Raw genomic sequence first — 21,946 nt, forward strand, 5'->3', positions numbered from 1 at the left:
TGTCCCCACCCACACACACATACACACACACACACACACACACCTCCTCCCACCTCCCTCCGCTCCCGCTATTGCAGGAGTCGTGCACCACCCCTCTATTTTTAGCTGTTTGTCCAAGAGTTACAATCCTTGAAAATTGCCATGATCCATAAAGGACTGGGTTGTGGTGCTTGAGGGAAAACACACACCCACCAACACCATCCTCCCCCCATCCATAATCCCCCCCCCACCTCCTCCTACCCACCCTACCACCTCTAAGTGCATGTGTGTGTGTGTATGTGTGCAACAAATCGTCACCAATTTCAAGTCTTTCGCCATTACTGGAGCGAATATTCCTCTCATTAAAGAGGTGAAATGGAGGGAGCGTTAAACGAGTGTAACGCCGACAGATCAGGCTGTTCTTTTCTCTGCCCCCCCACCACACACACACACACACACACACATCCCCCGCCTCAGAAAGTTATCCACTGTAGCCAATTAGCATGACTACTCTGTCTAGCATTAGCCCCCCTCTTCCGTATCCAACACTCGCTCTCATTACCGTCTTTTCTCTCTTCCTCTCGTATCCTCCAACCCCTCCTCTCATTCTCTCTCTTTCTCATTAGGGCTGCGTCGTAACACAGTGAATCATAATAGGTGCTCTACACTGTGAAATGGCTTTAGCTTTGTCTCATTTCGCCGCTTGTAGCGAGAGAATGAGTAAACAGACAATCTATTCCACGCAGGCACGGACACACACCAACAGACACAATCAGGGCCGTCCATTAATCTGTCGTAAAGCAGCTTTTTGCCCGCCTGAAGAAATCCGTGATATTCAAAGTCGGGAGAAAAAAAAAAAAAAAAAAAAAAAAAAAAAAGAGAGAGTGGGGGCTAATCTATGGGAGCTGCCATGCAAGGCCATGTACTATCCGCTGATGATAAACAGATGAACTCAAAAGAAGGGGATTGCATAGGAGAGTTTTTGGGAGAGATCTAAAAGATAAAAGAGAGAAGGAGAGATATCGGGAGGAAAAGGGGTGAATGAGGTGGAACGCCGAAAGGTAGATGGAGAGGAGAGAGGATGGTAGGGCAGCAGAGCGGAGTGCGGGCGGGAGGGTGGGGAGGGAGGGGTGGTGGGGTGTAGACGGCGGCACCGAGCCGTATTCTAAGCCCCGAATGTAAATATGCGTGAGGGGATTATCACAGAGTGCCAGGCGGCGCTTTTTGGGGCTTTGTTTCCGTGACACCGTGACGTTGGCTTTGTTTCCCTGACAGCAGACGTGTGTGTGTGTGTGTGTGTGTGTGCGCGTGTATATCATTGTGTGTGTTTGTGTGTGTGACATCCAGGCATCTGTTTCCTGCTGGAAAAGGTTAATTACATCTCCACTGCCTGACTGGACGTGCCATGCATAATCACACACACTAATGAGACCTACACGCGTGTGTGTGTCTTTGTCTTTGTGTCTCCATGTGCATTGTGAAAAGGCAGTTCTATAGCGGCTGAATGGATATCTTAACCACTTGTTTCAGGTTTGAAAGTCTATTGTTGCAGCCAAAAAGAAACACAGGCACACTCGCACACACACTTGCAGAGTCATACACTCAAACAGGTGACAGATGGGAGCGCACCGCAGTGGCATTTACGGACAGACACTCCACTCCCTCCAGGGGACATTAATTGATGGGTCTGCATTGGTGTGTGTGTGTTTGTAATTACTTGTCTGCTTATTAATGAGACAGAGAAGCTCCGGCATCTAGGAGGGACTTCTCACAAAACCCTGTTGCTCATTCTGACCCTTGACTCCTATCTTCACACTCCAGCTAAGCTGCTGATTGGCTTTAGATCGGGCCCAGCTCAGCGTGAAAACCGAGATGGGCTCCAGCACTCCATGGGTGACTTTGGAAATGGCTGTACACTTTCTCACTTGCCTGAAGTTTTCGCTAAGTTGATCTGACATAAGCAGGTAGGTGAGGAGGAGCAGAGCTCCAAGGGGCTTTGGTTCCAATTCAGCCTCTGTGGAGCTGCGATTAAGGAGGAGAAGGGAGAGATGGGGCGTTGCAGAGAGGTGTGACATGAGAGAAATAATGGATTTCTGGAGCCCACCGCCTCCTCACACCTTATACAGTACACCAGCTATGGCAAGAAATGAATCAAACAGATAAGAAATGTTTTTTTTTTTTTTGGAATCACATCAGCACAAGCAAAGTTCTCAGTCAGCTGCCAAGGGAGAATTTGAATGCTCCAGGGATGGGTAATGGGGATGAGCTAAGAGTTCGCTCAAAGGCTTTTATTTTCATCAAATCTGATTCATCTTGATTAATATGGCTCAAGATAGTTTTGTGGTTGCTGAGTTCTGGCAGTTTTAAAAAGTAGAACCTGACGTCTTAGTCACAGATATTGCTGGAAAACATACAGAATGTGGTTCAAAGATTTCAACGACTGAGTTAGAGAGCAGAGTAAATTAAAAATGTCCAATTAATTATGAATTTTGAATAAAAGCCTGTGCAAGCTGAAGCCTGTTTACCATCCCTGTTATAGTATCTCTATACATATAATCAGACAGCAATAACCTGGGTTGTACACTCCAGTCCGTTAAAGGGTTAAGCCCCGCTGAGGGTGACAGGAGTGACTGTCACACCTCTGTCTCCTGATCCCTCCATCGTTCTACCTCCTCACCCTCTTCTTCCTCCTCTTCCTCCACTTGCTCCTTTTTCTTCTTCTTCCGTCTGCGGCAGAAGCCGTTCAGGCCACAGAAGCAGGCACAGGTGAAGGGCATGGCCTACCTGACGCACCGCATCCACGTAAACCTGTGGTGGGAGAGGGAGGGAGGGACGAGAGGGGAGGAGAAGAGGGGAGGCGTTAAAACATTCCTCTTTCATGTGGCAGCCTTTCTCCTATGAAGTCTTTTGAACACACATAGATATCTGAAATCAAAGAAGAAGAAAGGGGTTTTCATTATTTTATGTATATTGAGGCAATGTGAGTTTACTGATTAGAACTTTTAACTTTGTTTAAGTTCATGATGAAGACATTTGTCCTTATCTGGAGGACATGAAATACAAACTATGATCAAGTGAGTAAGTAGTTGCCATTTCATGCTGTGCAGTGGATTATTTTAGCAAAAGACCCTCACAGTACAATGCAGACATCTATCTTTAGCACTGATCTTATTCATACAGTGCCTGTTTTGAACATTCAAAGTATTTTTACCCAGAAAACTAGCATTTACATAGTGTCAACACATATGCAAAGACACAGGAACCATTATTCAATGCAGCTTTCCATCTTTTGGACTTTTAATTTATGAGCATCCATGCCTTGAAGCGCTCTAACTGCCAGTCACATAATGTTGTCTATGCAGAAAATGAACATGACTTCGAGAGCCCTGGACACTAATGTTGATGTAAGTTCAAAGAAGCCAGAATGGGAGTCTGGAGGTGCCAAAGGGAATAGATTTCCTATCATGGCTTTAAACTACATGGCTTCAAATCTTAATCATCCATCACTTATATTAACTACAAGCCTATATCCAGTAAATATGCAGCAGACCAACCCAGTCTCATGGCAGTTTGTGAAATAGGCATGAAATATAATCTATAAATTTGTGTACATGGACACGAATTTCCCAATTTGCTCATGACACTCAGCACGACTTTCAAACTAACGTATATCAATCGGAAATATGTTATGTCAATCTGGACTTGAGAGTACAGAAGCTATATTGTTTTTTCTCACTTGTTATGCATTTTTAACTATAACCACTACAGCACTCAACATTTAAACACAAGATTTTACCCTTATTTTTACCTCCTTATTTTAATTTTATCAGCATCAGTCCGGTGGCTGAAGTATTTTCCTCCCTGTCACCGTGTTAAGGTCTTCTTTTAATATCTAACATTTCTCAACACAAAAGAGGAAAGTGTCCTTGATAACTCAACAATATGACAGGTTATTGTTAAGGCCACCAGTTTTAATTATTTTATCTTCGATTTTGATTAAGTTTTTTTGTCAGTTGGTGACAGCGGAAGGCTATGGAAGAGCAGTGTGTTGTGGGTGGATGTGGTGCGTTTGACTACTGTTTTGAGTAGTTTGCTGTCAGTTGGTTTCATTCCATTTCAAACTGCCGCCAGTCCGCTGCAACCCGAATCCAAACGCCACTATCTCTGTTAAGGAATGGCGTTTTATAGCCTGTGATTGTAAAATGTGAAGTTGCTCGTTTAATTTTATATTTTCAAGAATATGTGGTTGAGGATATTTAATATTAAATCATCTTTCTTACAACAGTCTTCCTCAATTAGTAACACAGCTTCTGTGCTCCCGAGTCCTGACTGACGGAAAGAAAAAAAAAAAGTAGCAAAGGCACGAAAGATATTCCGACTGAAACGCATTAGTTTGAAAGTCGTGCTGAATGTCACGAAATAAATGAACAATTTGTGTTGATGTACAAAAATTTATAGATTAAACTTCGTGACACGAACTGCCATGATACTGGGTTGAGCAGACAGCTGTCAATATAATCCTCAAGGCAGTGTGTGTGTGTATGTCTTTCACGTTTTTGCAGCGCTCTCAGCAAGAAACTCAATGCAGAGAAAGTTATGTAGGTTCAGTCAATAGGTCAATCCACACATACTGCACACATACACACACGTACACTGCGGTAAAGATTGGCATGGCAGTCTATTAAGTGCTGTCACTCAATGAGGAGAAAAACTCCTTTACCATTACACCTCCTCTCACATTTTCTTCACACTGGTATTTGCGCTTCAATTACTCTCTCTCTCTTTCTCACTCTCACCATGTCTCCCTCTCCCGCTCACACACTCGCACAGCCAGAAGTCGTCTTAAGGCTCTCTAAACTCCCGACGTTAACATTTTTCGCTAGCGTGCTAGCAGCCAATCACAAACGAGCGCCCGAGATTAGAAGACGCGAGGTGAAACTGAGAGCTTCATTAAATACCAACCTGAGTCAGCAGCCCCGGCAGGCCTGGCTGGGGAGTGCTATACTGTGTGTATGTGTGTGTAATACAAGTGGGAGAGAGTGGGTGACAAAAACACAGGCACAGACCGAGCATAAAGTGTCTGCATGCATGTGTCTGTGTGTGGCTTTAGGGATTGATGCTCACTTCAACCTGTCTCATATGGGGGCAATTAGCTGAGCTAGACCCTGGGCTGCCTGCAAGCAGAGACAAAAACGCCTTGGGCCATGCAGTATACTGTATACAGGTGTGTGTGTGTGTGTGTGTGTTCATATATGCCATTAAACCTCCTTCTACTCTTCTTTTATCCCTCCTGTGTCATTCCATATATCCATCTAATCCTCGTCTGCAGATCTTCCACTCTGTACCCAATGGCTTTAGACCCTATGTGACATGCCAGAAAAAATCACATAGGAATAGAAAGCCATAAAACACAGCAGTGAGCCAGTCACGCCGGTAGCAGGAGTAAACTTTTCTCTCCACGCGCTTCCTGCGTGTGTGTCCGCGAGTGTGTGCAGCTCTCTCACTTCATGCCTTTAACACCCTCAGCTTGTCTGACAGCTTACAAGGCCCTGCAGAGGATTTACAACTGTGCTGAGACACCTCTCTCTGCTGTGTATCCTTCTTGTCCTCCAATCCCTCCCCTCCTGTCCTTCGATCTCTCCTTCTATCACCTGCTTTCCTTCTTCCCAGCCGCCACCCCCCCCCCCCCACAAACTGGTTCGGTCTCCATCCCCAAACGCGCTGCCAGCCATCGGAGTCAGTGTCTTGTTTTGGTGGTGTGTAATTACTAGGGGTTCTTTCACAAGCAGAGCGCAGAGATGAGACAGATGAAAACACAGCCTGCAGACCCTCTGAATTATTAACTGGCTGAAAATGGATGAGTCAACGTTAACAGAGGGAGGGAACAAGAGAGAGAAAGAGAGGGAGGCAAAGCAGCCCACGTGCATCCACAAATACACACGTAAATGAACAGCCACAGGCCTGAATACAGCGTGGCACCATGCATCAACCAACCACGATGGGATCCAAACAAGGGTTAGACAGATCATTTTGGCTGATATTGGCTAATAAGTAAAAGGAAAATGACAATGCATTTGGGATATTTAACACATTGACATGTTTAACTAGTAAGTTATTTGTTTCAAAGTTTCCTCACCATTCAGTGGTCACACAAAAATATGTATATCATGGGCTTAAACATAGATTTTTAGAGTCCCAAGTAAAGCCTGACTGAGACTGGATAGCAATATAACAATATATCAGCCGATAGTATTAAGCATAAACAAATTAAAAACCAGTTTTGATAAAGAAAGTTACATTTGTAAAAAAATTTTTAAAGAAAAGTTTAAACAGGAAACTTCGCTAATTTGTGTAATAAACAACAACTAATACAACAAAATATGAATAAAACTCATAAAAATGCAGCCTGTAAAATGTGGACAAGCCTGTATTATGAAGATCAAATACATTTTTGATCTTTTGGCAAGTCTGTCAGGCAGACTCAAAATGATATTGTGCTTATCTGTCCCTAGCATAACATGAAAACTCTTGATATGGGAAACTGCCTTCAGAAATACGTATCACTTATAATCTAAGGCATAAACACATATTAAAGAGACCTATTATGCTTTTTGTTATTTTCAGCCATATATATATATATATGATGTTACAGTGTCAGATATTCATATTAAATGTGGCCAAAGTGTCAAATAATGAAGTAAACATATGTAGAAGGCTTCAGACTGCTCTGAACACTTGGTTTCCAACGTTTTTTTCTACTTTCAGACCGAGTTGACATCAGCTCCTGGCAGATTTCTATATATGGTCATCTGCTCCACACACACAGGGTGCAAGTTCACTGCTCTGCTCCGCTAACATTATGGCATTTTTCCATTGTTCTGAGCATAGTCACACTGAGCCATGACTTGAGTGGAGCTGGCACGCTGTAAGTGTTTTTCCATTACACAGCTGAGCAAAGTAAAATAAGTAGTTTACCTGTAGGAGGTGTGCTGGTCGTCTGCAGCTCTTCATCAAAAATCATCATCGCTGTGGCTGTTTCTCTGTTTGTACTATTTCTCCCTGCGTTATTTCTAACTGATCCACTGAACAAACAGCTCCAAATATCTCCAGATGTTTGTTTCAATCTGTTTTTAGTGCCGCTAACGAAGCTCCACTAATTCAGTGATGAATATGTTTCATTTCCTTTAATTCTTCACGATAAAAGTCTCCTGTTATTTAGTCATTTGAAAGCTTTTAATGTGAAGCAGCAAAGGCAGGAAATGTTGGGTTCTCATCAGCAGTAACTTAACATGACTCTGGTACATGCTTAAAGCGATCAGCAAACGCAGACAGAAACAAAAATGTCAAACCACAGAGATTCCTTTAGAAGCTACAAAGGTACTGAGAGCTGAATACAGATAGGATAAAGATATATAAGGAGTTTTTTGAACTGTCAATCATGCAGAGTTATTCTAGTGGAGTCCAAAAATTAAAATATAGAGCTGGAAATGAGCCCAATAGGTCCCCTATAACACATTTGCAAGGTTGCGAATAACCAGACAGATGCACGGTATGTTTTCACTGTATTGTATCTGGAGTACCAGGAGCTATTTTGAAGTTTGGAAGGGAATCCCTTTATTTTGAGAGAGAGAGAGAGAGAGACTGCTCTAGCAACAAGCATTGGAATGGAAAAGTCAGAGGGCTGGAAAGACATGCAGAGATAACAAGAAATGAGAGATAAAGGAGCAGGATTGGAGAAAAAAAGCAAGAGAGACTCAGAGAGACACTCAGAGAGAGCTTGAAGCAGGTAAGATTAATGTCAAAGTCATCCATCCTTGTTTTAATCCATCTTTTTCAACCTCATCCTTGTGAAAACCGGCTCTGTTTCCCTGTATGCGCTTGTATATGTTTATGCGTGTGTGTGTGTGTATTTGTCAGCGTGTGTGTGTGTGTGTAAGCTGATTTGTGTCTTATCGAGATCCTCTGTGGAAACAGACAATGTGGTTTATTTGTTATCTTCTTGTTTGGACGAGGAGATAAGGCGATCAGTGTTTGCGAGAGTGCGTGCGAACATACGGGCATGCATGTATATATCTGTGTACTCAAACTCGTGTGTGTGTGTGTGTGTGCGCGCGCCCATGCAGAGCAATAGATAAGCTGAGTGTTGTGCCTTTGAGTTTGAGTGACAGAATCCTAAAGCTGATCCCAATGGTCAACAGCCCAGAGACGTTCCACAGAAAGCTTATTAGACCTTTATCCATTATTTATACCGTGCCTACCGTAAGACACGCACACAAAGCCCAAACACTGTATGTGAAATTGATTCATACTGACATGTGCCTGACTTCCTCTCATAGAATATAAGTAGCCACTGAGAAACCTCCCATCCAGAACATTTCTCCTCAATCAGGCAACAACACACTCGAACCAGCGTCTAAACCAGAACAGCTGCGAGAAGTTTTACTCTGTACTTGCCTCGAATATTCCCAATCCCAATGCACTCGCTTTCATGAAGAGTTTTTTAGGTCATTAAATGCAGGGGACACATTATGGCACAGAATCCACTGATTTCTTTTTTAAAGCAAAAATAGCTCATAAAAATGAGAGACACCTGCAGATTTCGCCATACTCACATCATGTAATCGCCGTATCAGCAGCAATCCTGCACTTTTCCAAGAGGGGGATATTCTCTCTCATCATTATGCGGACAGGTATGAGCCATTTCCATCTTCTCTTGTTCTCTTTCCTCTTTCTTCATATCCATTCTTTTCTGGATTTTAAGCCAAGCTCTACTATCATGTGGACATTATAACCCGTGTGTATCCTAGATTCTGTTTCTGGTCCCTGCACAAAGCTTTTACCTGTATCTGTTGCATTCTTGTCTCCCCCCCATTTCTCCCTCCCCTCAGCTCTCTCCTTCTCGCTGTTCCTCACTCCCTTGTTCAACACAAAACGCCCTCTGTCCAGCTCTCAGGTAAAAAAAAAAAAAAAAAAAAAAACTCCCATCCACCAATCCCCCCAGCCTAGATAACCGAGAGGGAAAAAAAAGGGAAACAGTTTCTGTTGCTTGAACACAAAGACGCCGAGCGGAGGCTAAGATAGGGAGAGAGACAAATGGATATACTATACAGTATGTAGAAAGATAAAAAGCAAGCTAGGAAGAGTGGCGCAAAGAAGAGGAGGTTTTTGGGGAAAAAAAGTGATAAGGTGGTAAAGGATGTAAAGCAGGAACAGTGGACAGATATTGAATGACGTCCTGTCAGACATAGGTATTCGGATTGAGTGTGTGTGAGCTGGTGTGTGTGTGTGTATGTGTGTGTATGCAGGTTCAGGTATACTATGGTGCACTGGAGTCTCCGTCTGTCCTCATGGCTAACTGTCTCCCAGGCACAGCAAACAAAGAGCCTATTGACTCTGTAACACACAGGAGCTTTCTCTCTTCTCCACAGGCCAGTGCTTTGTGCTTGTTGTCCCCCCCCCCCCCCCCCCCCCTTCCACACACACACACACACACACACACTCCTGCTACTCAAAATCCCCCCAACACGCACACAAATACACCTGCGCCTAGATAAATCCACCCTCTTGCAGCTCGATACTCAACATCCATATGACAATTTTGTCGCACGAGATGCGAAAAATACCTGTTTTTACAAGTCACTTACTTTTATATTAAAGTGAAAAATAGGATGAGATAATTCCACTACTTTTTACTGCAAACAAGGCAACTCATTTCTAGGAAAAAAGTGGCTGATACGTTGTGAAGTAACCCACTTTACACAAAAAATAATACCATTTAAGAAGATGCAATACAATTTTTGGAAACTAGTTAAACGACTGGAAGTGATTTTAAGGTCCTGTGATACAATGTACAAGTCATTACATCATTTCTGAGTCAACATTTTTTTTTTTAAAAATGCCTATATTGTTATCAGAGCCCAAGGCGACATCTTAAGATTGGTTGTTTTCAATCCAAACAGTCCAAAAACCCATATTCAAGATATAAAAATGATACAAAGCAGCAAATGCCATTTTTGCTCGATAAATGACTGCAATTATCAAAATTGTTGTCGGTTACAGTAATTTTCTGTCACTTGACTAATTGATTAATCCAGTAATTTTTTCAGCATTGCATTCACCAATCAAGATTTAGCAACATTTGAATCAGAGTCTGATGACAGTTGGTGGATTGTTTGGTTACTGTCAATCAAATCTGATCAAACCACGCCTGCACATTCCTGATTAAGTTTTTGAAAGTTTAACTCATAATTAATGATACCAAAAGATGTTTCTGACTCATTCAACTTTGATTGAACATTAAAGGTTTAATGTTATGTAGAAATACCTAAGATTTGAAGCCAGGTTTTCAGGGGTTTTAAGGGTTGAGGGTCACAATGGTTCAAACATATTGCTTGTCAAACCCCCTCCCACACAGCTTTCTGACATTGGAATTGGGGTGGCCGCATCCAACAGTTGTCGAAACTTTCCGAATCATAGGACAAGTACATCCACTTCACAAGGCAATTGGACAGGTGTGTGAAGCTGAGAAAGTTGGAAGTATTTGAACTTCTCCCTCAAGCGCTACTTTTTCATTGTTCACACTACATCCTACACTTTTGCCTTTGAAGAGGCTAGACAAAATTTCCTATGAATTAGTTAGTTTCAGGCATAAGCTGGCTCTAGGTCTGTTTAGCCTCCGTCCATGGACATCCATTACAGTTTAAAATAATTTATGGAGAAAAACAGGAACAGCAATGCTGATGTTTGTTTGCAGTCTCAGCATCTATGTTACACTAGAAAAGTTGGCTCCCAACTTCCCTGAAGTTGCTGATAAATAAACTTTGTGTATTCTGTTGGCTTCTATAGTTATCTCTCTTGCCCCCTTGTGGAACGAGATTAGGACTACAGAGAGCCAGCGAGGCGCTCCTGAGGTACGTTAATTATAACCTCCAGGTTCCCAGTAGGGAATAAGGCTTAACGAGGCCCGGGCAGAGAGCAAGGGGATTACGAGGTCTCACTAGCACTACAACCGTCTGGCCAACCATTGAGCTCTTCTATGAAGTTATGAATGTGCTGAATAATAATGTGGTAAGGCATTGGCCAGAGCCTTAGAGGGGCTGTGAACTGTGAGAGAGCGACAGACAGACAGCGAGAGAGAGTGTGTACCATAGCCGAGAGATTTTGCGCCTCAGCTGGTTGGACAGATTACCTGAAACTGGGAGGGAAAAAAAATTGAGTGAAAGAGAAAGCAAGAAAAAAAGAGGACAGAAAGGTCACTGTGATCTCAGAACAGTGGCGAGAGAGGGAGAGAGATGGAGATAGAAGGGGGGGTAGGAGGTGGAATGGAAAGAGTACCAGCAGATAGAAAGAGAGAAACACTGTTGAGGGAAGATGTTCAAAGCAAAAATTTGTTTAAAGGACAGTTGCTGATTTTTTCAGGTCTGTCTTACTGTATTACTCACGTTCCTTTGAAGGAGTTATTAGTCGATGTAATCAGTCATACTGTCCATACTGGTCTGAAACTATGCCTTCCAAGCGTAACAATACTGAAAAAGACGGGGTACAAAATCCACAGTCCTTGTTCTGAATAGAGAGCCACAGTCAAACCAGAACTTTTAGTTTCTGTTCCAGAAATAAGAAAACCTTAATCAAAATCCCAAATTTGTAACTACGCTAACAAGTTAAAATCCAGCCTTGGAACAGAGTCTTCTTCAACAGTATGTCATGTGGCTCACTTCATAAGGACGATATTTAAAAAAAGAAAAGAAATCTAATATCGTTGTTTATTCAACATTTATGTGTTAAGCTGTCTTTAACAACCACCATTTCTCATGAGCCCTAGACGTTCACAGGCTAAACTTCATGGCTCGACTGAGGAGGCAAGTCCATGAGGTAGTGGAGGGGTCGTGTCGAGGTTAGACATGTCTGTAATAACAGCAGGACAGAGATGAGGAAACGCTGCACAAGTTTGTAGACAGCAAAGATTACAACTAGAAAGTTGAAAAAATGACTTTAGAAGAAAGCGTTGGTGAGTTTTTGGATATTGGCAAAATAAAGTTATGACGGTGTAACTACCTGTGCTGCTGCGCCTGTAATTTGTCCATGGTAGCTGTAGATTTCCTGTGCACACAAAGTAATTGTTGTTGAACTTTGTTAAAGTCACAAAAGTTTCAACTTCTGTTAGCAAGTAGTGCAGTGGAGCCGAGTTGTCTTAGAATATTTAAAGTAAAGGTCAGGAACACACTTCATCTTCATCACCTCATCAAGACAGATAAAGACTGAGAGATTGCACTGAGTTACACAAGCTAGTGGAAGAGCAGAGCTAGCTCGGTCGTGACTCGGCCTTGACTTCGGCTCTCTATTGAAATGCATTCTAATGTATAGTCAAGTGAAATTGAGCATGTGTAAATTTACTGCCAATAAACATACATGCAACTACCAGGATGTATCACTGTCAGCGGAAACAAAACAAAAATTTTGTGTGAAAACGACTGTAATTTTGGAGAATGTCCACTTAATTTGGCTAAATCTGCAGCTTTCCAACCACAAATTTTGCATATTAGCTTCAGCTAAACTAATTGTATTTGTGCCAGACGAGGTTGTGGATTTTATCTCCTATTTCTTGAGGTGTGTTGTGACTGAACACAAAGCAAATTTTTGCCTTGCATTATTTGTGCGGATTTGAGTGTTTTTGTGGTTTGTTAATTTACCCCAAACAGCCAATGTACAGACTGTATAGATGCTGTAGCTAGCTAGCTATGCACCAAACGTGTGAATGAGTAGAGTGTGGCAGTGTGTCTATTAACCAATCCATTTTTCTTCTGATTAATCATTTAAATATCAAAAAATAGTAAAACATGCCCAAGTTCCCAGGGGTCTCAAAGGTGAAGTCTTCAAATTGCTTGTCTGTTTCTTTGTCTGATGAACAGTTCAGTTAGCTGTAGCTAGCTAGCATTATGCATACCAATGATATATGTGTGTGAAGTGTGGCAGTTTTTCTCTTGTCTCTGTACATTTGTCAGTTGAAGACATACTCGGTATGAATGCAAATTGAAACACTGAATTGAAATAAGATACATATTATGAAAACATAAAATTGAAAACAATTTTAACTTGTGCTCATGTGTCTCTACGTATAATTCAGCATCCCAGAGCAAATTCTGTCCGTTCTGTCTTTAATTCCCTTCACGTTCAGTCTGAAAACACCTTTACAGTGCCATTGTGTTAGGAAAGGATTACTTCACAGTAACTCCACATGCATATGGGCATGTGAGCACTGTATTCCAATAGACTTGAATATTTTTTAAGCTCTTAAGAAAACAGAATAGTAAAGCAGGCGTGAGAGGCAGAGGGAGAACGACAGAGAGTCAGAAAGAGAGAGAGAGAGAGAGAGAGGGCACCCTGCCCTAGATATTCGCCTGTAAGCTGCTCACAATGCAAACATGGCAACGGGCCGTGCGAGGCAAGCGAGGAGAGGAGATGAGAGGAGAGCAGAGAGATGGGCAGAGGAAAAAAAGAACGAGGGACAGAAAGTCAGGCCAGAGAAAGGATTAGTGATCAAAGAAAGCCAGCGGCCATCCTGAAAGCCCCCTACACACACACACACACACACACAAACACACATTCATAGAGAGGGTTTTTTTGGGGGGAGATTAGGGGGGGGGGTTAATCATTTACCTTCTTCCTTCCCAGCAGCACCTTGGCTGTGGGAATGAGCACTTTATGCATAAATCCATTTGCATTAGCCTTAGTGTAAATGTTAAGAGGGCAAAGACACACACACACACACACACACATACACATTGATTGATTATAGCGCTGTAATGAGAATATATGCCAGTCTTACTTTCTCTCTAATTGGTTTCATTGCCTTTTCCCTGGAGAACTATGTTGGGGAACTTAAAAAAAAAAAAAAAAAGCAAAAGTAAAAAACATAATATGACATCTACCTTTTTCTCCAGCAGAAATTCCAGGCTGGAAACTAGACTTCTGAAATGCTTTTAATTCCTCCTCAACCTCTGTCTCCTTCACTCTGATGAGTTGCCGATGAAGAGATAAACAACAGGCCAGAGATACCAATTAGGCCGTCAAACGGCAGCACAACAATCTTCAGCACTCCTCCGCTTCCCAGAGGAGCGCTGGTGGGAAAAAAAAGAAGGAACAGTGATGGAGGGAGGCAGGGAAGGGGAAGCTAGTGCAGTGAGGAGGAGGAGAAAACTTTGCGAGAGCTCACATCTAATCAGGGAATCCTCCTTCTCAATCTCTTTATGCAATACACACTCACAGAAAAACACACATGCGCACACACACACATCTCCCCTGTCAGAGGCTTGACCTCCACTAGCTGATCTCGCTCCTTGGTATTCCATCGCCCTCCCACCGGCTGACCTGATTGGCTAATGACGGCTCATTTATCTTGATGCAGCACCTGCAGTGTCTACAAGGCGTGTGCGTGAGAGAGAGTGTGTGTGTGTGTCTACACGTGCGCACACACACTGTGTATCTCATCCCTGCTAAACTAGCTCGGTCTACGCCAGCGCTGCCCTTGCCTGCAACAGCTTGCACACACTGGTTCACCTCTGGGGAATGATGGAAAAAAATGGAGAGAAGCAGAGGAGGAGAGGAGGCATCAGGGAGGAGAACAGGTAAAGAGTAAGAGGAGGGAGACAATGATAAAAGAGGTGAAGAAAAGCAGAGACAGGAAAAAAAGGAGGAAAGAAGTAGAATAATAGGAGGGTGGAGAAGACAGAAAAATGGGGGAAAGAGAAGAGGAGGATGACTAACAGGAAAAAAGAGGAAATGAAAAGGAAGAGAAGGGAATAGGGAGAGAAAAAAAACAGAGGAGAGAGTGGAGGAGGGGAGTTCAGTTGGAGGGAAGAGGGATTGATGCATGTTTTATTCACTCACCGCTAACTCTTCTTTAATTACCGCAGCTGAAATCACTGGCTGAGTGTGATCACTGCATGTGTGTGTATGGGGCTCCATAAGATGTGTAATACAGAGCAATCATTAATTATCAAGTAGGTTGAATAAGTGATTCAAGCCAAACAACCTAGTAGATGATATATAATCCCAGCATCCACTGTAGACTGTTATACACACTGGTAATTACTTTCCCTCTCTGGGGTCATTCCACATTACATCTATAGTATGAACTCTGCAGTTTTAGATTTGAAATTTATATTTACATATTAATTGTGCTGTTGTGACGTAGCAATTAATTGCTATATTACTTTCATCAAACTGAATAGTAAGTTTCACTTTCAACAAGTCTTTCAAACAACTATATAGGTAATTTGTCATCGCCTCGCAATATAGTTGAATCCAAAGGAGACATATGGCTGATTAAAGAATTAAAGTTTTTTACAACTTGGGTTTTATTATATTGGCAGTTTTTGCAGTTGGTCTTATCGTTTATGATAATATTGTACTCACCAAAGTCGCTGCTAACATCTCTGAACATGGCGACATCGCTAAAATTACAATCATGTACGGTCAGAATACCGGTCAGGTTGTGAACACAGTGAGTACTACAGTAGTGAGGCTAATTATAATACTTACTACTGAGTAAAACCGTAAGTGTACACAAACTACAGAAAGCATAGTAGGTTGGCAAATTGAACCGAAGTTGTTGTCGCTTGTCTGCATGGATGTATGTATGGATGAATGTGTTCAAGAGACTGTGTGACTATGTGCAATGACAAAGGCATTCTATTCTATTCTGTTCTATTCCATTCTATTCCATTCTAAGTTGGTCAGAATGGGTAATTATGTAACTGTTCACCTTGGTTCACTTCCAAATACATTTGGCTAACCTGGGCATAACTTGCATCATTCAACCTACTTTTTTTCAATCAGTTACAACATCGTGAGTGCAGTGGGATCAAAACCGATAGAACCAATTGCAGGATATATGAAAATAACATCTAAGTTATGATAAAGCATAGTTTTTCTTTGAGAATTGGTCGAGTTTTGGAAACTAAAATTACGTACTTAGAATTACTATGGAAAGATGATTAACATCAGGTGTTGGTAAAAGATGGGATGTGAATCACAACTGGTGTGCGAGTCCAACACTTGGAGGCTTTTCTTGACACTACAGAAGTGTTGCGCCATTTCTGCTTGAGATGCGAGAGGACAACCACAAGAGGTCACCTCTCAAAAAAAAACCCCAAAAAACGGGAACATGGGGTAGGGTCTTCATTTTTTAAACTTTTATCAGCTCTTGGAGAGCTTCATCTGAACATCTTAAATGTCAAATGGAATCATTTCTTCAATTTGTGTTATGTGTCATTTACATCCCTAAAGTTCCCCCACTCACCTGCTGTCGTTTCAAAAGTACACCAGTTTGACTTTTCTGTAACAACTACACTGGAACTTATTTTATTTTTATTCCTTTTTATATAATTTGATTACCGCAATCGCCTTACATGTTATGCCTTACTCATCCCTCTCTCCTTTTCCCATCTCCTCCTCCTCCTCCTCTCCTTTCTGACTGCAGAGAGAGGAGGGTTTGCATGTATTATGTCTTCTTTTGTTCTTTGCTGTCGGCTCATTGTCAAAAAAAAAAAAGAAAAAAAAAGAGGAGCGAGTAGAGAGGAAGAGGGCGGTTAGTGCGGGAGATGGAGGGAGAGAGAGAGAGAGGGAGAGGATGAGTGGGTCTTGATTTGACGTCCGTCCTGACCGTAGGTAGATATCAGAGGCTTCACCCACTTCTTCAACCCCCCTCCCTCACATCCCCATGTCTCTCTTTGTGCGTCCTTATCTTTTATTTTCTCTCTCAGGCCAGCCCCTCCACCATCACCCCTCCTCCCCCGTCCCGCTTTATCTCTCACACCGCCGCCACAAACTCACACTTTGACATATGAACACACACACACTCCTTCAACCTGCTCCCCTGTCTTCCTCCTCCTCCTCCTCCTTTTTTCTCCCCCCTTCTACATCTCCGTCTTTCTCTCTCTGTCCGGGACCGCTGGAGGCAGCTGGCGGGCTGTGACCTATCCTATCGCTGCTCTGGAGTCAGCGCTGACACACAGACATGGCAGGCAGGCAGGCAGGCAGACAGGTAGGCAGATAGACAGGCAGCTAGATACTCAGATCTGTATCTTAACTCCAGTCTTAGAGGCTTAATCCGGCTGCTCTCTCCACCGCAGCCAAGAGCCGGAACAGATAAATCCATGTGGCTTAAACTCTCCGAAACCTTTCAAAAGGCAAGTTTCTATGAACAAATCGGGCACTTTAACATCTCGTGTGTTGATTTTTATTATTATTTTGTGGGCAGCGCAATTGCAAATCAACAAAAACGCCTCATTCCCAAAAGCCGCATTGTTTCAAAACCTCCAAAACTGAGACGCCCCTTTGTCCTCACGCCTCCTATGTCCAGCATCGAGGCTCAAGTGTGTGGGGTTTTGGCAACGTTTCAGTATTAGTGCTATTTCACACCGTCACAGCGTATTCACTCTTTATAATTCAACTGGTAAATTAGCAACTTATCTTTGAACTTTTTTTGGGGGGTGGAGGGGTGGGGGGGGGTGGGGTGGAAGTGTTGTAGCTGCTGGCCGTAAAGGGATAGAGGGAGGGTGGCGAGGCTGCCTGAGCCCAGCTCTCCGTCCTGATTTAGAATTAGATCTATTTCTGTTCACCCTCAAACCCCGCCGGGAAATATTTAAATCTGCCGTGGAATGTGTGTATATGTGTGTGTGTGAGACAGCGAGAGAGCGACCAAGAGAGAAAGAAAGAAAGAAAGAAAGCATGAAAGAGGGAGAGATTCATTTGAACATATAAACTGTTAGCTGTTTTTTTTTTTTTTTTTTTTTTTTTTTTGGAGAATTTGCATTTAGTACACTGCTTTGGCAGAGTGCTTTCCCATAAGTAGACATGCCAGTTAAGTCACAGAACTCAAATCAGACAGAATAAGAAAAGAGGGTGATAGATAGATGGAAAAGAGGAAAAAAAAAAAACCAAAGGAGGGAGTGTTAGCAGCTCAATGTGAACTAGCGGGGAGTAAGATTCGAGCCGTAGTCAGTAATTCATAAGCAGAGCACGTACAGACTGAGCCAAGCTTACCCTCTGGCTACACACACACACACACAGACACACAAACACACACTCTCGCACACTCACAATCACACCAACAGTCTGGACAAGCCTGAGCCACAATCTCAGCTCCATATCCAATCCTACAGCCATCCAAATGTCACCGCCAGCACCTTTGACCCCCTGTTAACGCAAACAACACACACACAGAAACGCACACACACACTCTACACCATCCTCACTGTGTCTACGTAAAATAAGACAACACTCACACACTTTAAACACAGCGTGCGCACACTTTAAAGAGCCTTAAAAACTAAATGACAGGAAAAAACAGTGAAAAGTACCTTTATGAAATAAGGAGTCGACACACACTCACCTCAGAGTGGAACCTGGAGCTCCGCTGCACTGTGGTGTCGAAATGACCGGCTGCTGCCCCGTCCTCACACAGACACATGCGCACGCGCGCGTGCACACACACTCAGCAGCGAGGTGTGTGTGAGGACAATGAGACTGGACTGGATGGAGCTAAGCAGCAGGAGGAGGAGGAGGAGGAGGAGGAGAAGAGAGGGAGGAGGGAGATATGTGGTTGGGTGGGAAGGTGAAGAAGAGAGAGAGAGAGAGAGACAGAGACTGAGTGAATAATGAAATACAGCAGAAGAAAAAAAGAAGAAGTGGCTGAAAAAAAAGAAAAAGAAATGTGAAAGGAGAAAAGGGTCCCACTGAAGCGGAGTCCCTCTTGTTCCATTTGTGGTTTTGTGTGTGTCTTGAGTGTGTAAAATGTGTTAAGGTGACTGCGTGTGTGCGTGTGCACGCGTGTGTGAAAGCTCTCCTGTTCGTCACTTGAGACTTGGCGCCCTGCCTCAGAGCAGAAAGTGTAGCGAGAGCGGCTTTACGTCTCTTCTAAGTGTCGATGTGTGTGTGTGTGAGTGTGTTTGTGTGTGAGTCCTCCACTCGATCAGCTAGTCTGTAGCTCGCCAGCATTACAACACATCTCATGTCTTCTTGTCTCTGAAGCTCCTCAAGCCTCCTCTTCACTCTTCATCGCTCTCTCTCTCTCTCTCCCTCTCTCTCTCTCTCTCTCTCTCCAGGGAAATACCTCTGCCACTAATCTCTTCAAAGGTCTCTCAACCGCTCCCTCTCTTTCTCAAGCAACCAAATTCTTTCTTTTTCTTCTCACATAAAATCCCCAGATTAACAGACCATTTCTGTCTATAATGGAGTCCTAAAACCTTTTTTGTTAAGACTAACCGGGTTTCCAACAGAAATTTTCTTGTTTTGAGAATTCCTGTAATCAAAGCACGAAAGAAGTTGGCACGTTAATGCACTAGAATAAAAAAAATAATAAAACGTGATTTTAGAAAAAGAACAAAACTAACAATACATCGATCCTACTAGCAAGCAGTAGTCAAAACCTGATATGTCATTTATTCCTCTGTGCCATAGAACTCCTTCGTTGTCCAAAAACTATGAAAAACACATCAGTTACGTGTTCCTTCGTAGTTTATTTTGACTCAATCCCACACACGCCATTCTGCTGCTGTAAATACTCACTAATGTATTAGTCCGCCGCTGAAAATAGTTCGCAAAATTCACTCCTCTTTGAGTAACATTTGCTAAAAACTACAGCGCCCAGCTGTTTTAGGAATTTTAAACAATCAAACTATATATTTGTGACCAGTTTTCAAAGATTCACGCCTTCAGTAGCGCCACTTGAGGCTGAGTGCCACAGACAGGAAAGCTGGTAAGTATTGAGTGACATACTAACACATTGTTGGTTTTGGTATTTCCATGGGATTTGTTAACAATAAGAACAATATGTATATATTAATAACATCTGCTTTATCCCTCACAGACTACACAAAAATGCCTTGAAGAATTAGATTTTTGCGTGTCCGGCTCACACCAGCGTTTTCTTGTACTCACATTCACACACAAACACACGCAGACACACCCTGAGTTCCAGGTGTATGTGTGTGTAATTGTGTGTGTGTGTTTGTGTCTGCGTGCGTGTGTGTGTGTGTGTGTGTGTGTGTGTGTGTGTGTGTGTGTGTGTGTGTGAAGTGCCTCAATCCTCCGGCTCAGCCACAGAGAAGCCAATCTCCACATCCAATTATTTGCTTCTCAAAGGCAGACAGATGGGGAGAGGGGAAAAAACAGAGAGCGAGGTAGAGAGAGAGTTAGAGAGAGAGAGAGAGAGAGAGAGAGGGGGGCTCTTTGAGGGTCTGCACAGGGGGGAATTAATTAGAATGAAAAAGAAATGGAGGGAAGAGAAAAGTCTCTTCTCCGCTAGAGTCCAGAGAATACTTTCACAATTAGTCAAAGTCCCAAACAGAGCCTATGGACACAACTCAGCACATAGAGTGAGCGAGCCAGAGAGTGCACTGGAGAGAGCGAGAGAAAGGGAGCTCAAAACCCAAATGAAAAATGCTGAAAGGGACAGAGGAGTTTAAGTTGTTAGAGAAGTGATTGGCAAGAGCATGAAATATATGTTTTTCTGTTTTCATTCGTTTTTTTGTGTGTCCGTACCCTCCTGAGGCGAGCGCTGGCCGTCCTGCCTTCTGATTCCTTTTATTCTTCTATCAGTCCTCCTCCTCTACTACTTCTTCTTCTTCTCCTTCTACTTCTCCCTCCCTCTGCCCTCCGCCGTTTGGGATATTCCATCAAAGATGAGTCCGGCTCATGGTGGATGGAGGCATCGCTGCGCTCCAAACACACTCAAGCTTTCACTATCTTCTCCTCTCTGACCCTTTCTTCGTTTTCTCCGTCTCCTTTCTCTTCTCACTCTCGTCGGCCGGAGCATTTTTCTTTCTTCCCGGCAGCGGTGACACACAGCGTGGGGGGGTGGAGTGGAGGGTGGAGGGGATGGGGGGGGGGGGAGAGCGAGGACGAGTGGAGAGAAAGACTGAAAGAGAACAAAAAAAAAAAAAAAAAGGAGAAAGTGAGGGAGGGAGGAAAAGAACAAGTGTAGGTAGATGGAACGGTGAGCGGGAAATGACAGGAAGAGGCAGGTGGAATGGGTAGTGACACATCATGGAGGTGTGCGTCTGCGTGTGTGTGTGAGAGTGTGTCAGAGCACGGGGGCCGTCCTTCTAACCAACACACCACCACCGAGGAAGAGGTGGAGGAGGAGGAATAGATGGATGGACAGATAGATATAGTAGGTGGATAGAGGGATGGATAGAGGGAGTGATTCAGCAGGCATGCCACCTCCTCTCCTTCCTTACACGCACACACACACACACACACACACAGATACACACACACACACTTGCTTAGTTCATTATCATTCACTGGATTTCGCCATGACACGCATGGCTAACCCACTCACGGAGACGGAGCCGAGCCCTGAACTGAATCCTAATGGAGGAGAGGGAGGGAGGATGAAGAAGAGGAGGAGGAGGAGGAGGGTGTTTCAGGCAAGCAGGTGTCCCCTCTACATCTATTGTTCTCCCTCTATGTGTGTCTATGTGTGTGTGTTCGGGTCCTTCCAGTGTGCGTATGTACGCACGAATGCGAGCACGTGAGCGTCTTCTTGCGGTAATGTCGAGGAGCAAACGGCGTGCACGTGCTTCTGTTTCAGCTTCAAGCTCCACTTCTATTTTTGGATTCAAACTGCTGTTAGCCAAAACTTTTCAACTTGAAAAGAAAAAAAAAAAAAAAAGTATGACAAGGATTCAGTGTTTCCCTGAGAATTTCCCTCTCAGGAAGTTGAGAAAACATCTGGAGCAGAATTTCGACTGTTGTGTGACAAACAACTTAAATTTGCGTATTATGAGTCACGTAATTTTCAGAAGTCAGACACAGCATAAGTGAACATGGATTACATTCTTGTCAGATAGGATGGGGGGGGGGTTAGATGTTATTACAATCACAATTTCGAAAATACAACACATCTTTACCACTCTGATTTCATACATACATGCATGAAGGAGGAAAACATGCCTCGACA

General features: G+C 43.2%; 1 long non-coding RNA gene across 1 annotated transcript; it reads right to left on the reverse strand.

The window, feature by feature from the left end:
• Nucleotides 1-257: 257 nt before the first annotated feature.
• LOC122981491 lies at nt 258-20,829 on the reverse strand. Its single transcript, XR_006403251.1, has 3 exons — nt 20,524-20,829; nt 18,374-18,522; nt 258-2,787 (listed from the first exon to the last, which is right to left on the reverse strand). It is a non-coding gene; the product is annotated as an uncharacterized LOC122981491 (long non-coding RNA).
• Between the last annotated feature and the right edge of the window lie 1,117 nt (nt 20,830-21,946).

This window comes from Thunnus albacares, chromosome 4, assembly GCF_914725855.1.
Source record: "Thunnus albacares chromosome 4, fThuAlb1.1, whole genome shotgun sequence".
Lineage (NCBI taxonomy): Eukaryota > Metazoa > Chordata > Actinopteri > Scombriformes > Scombridae > Thunnus > Thunnus albacares.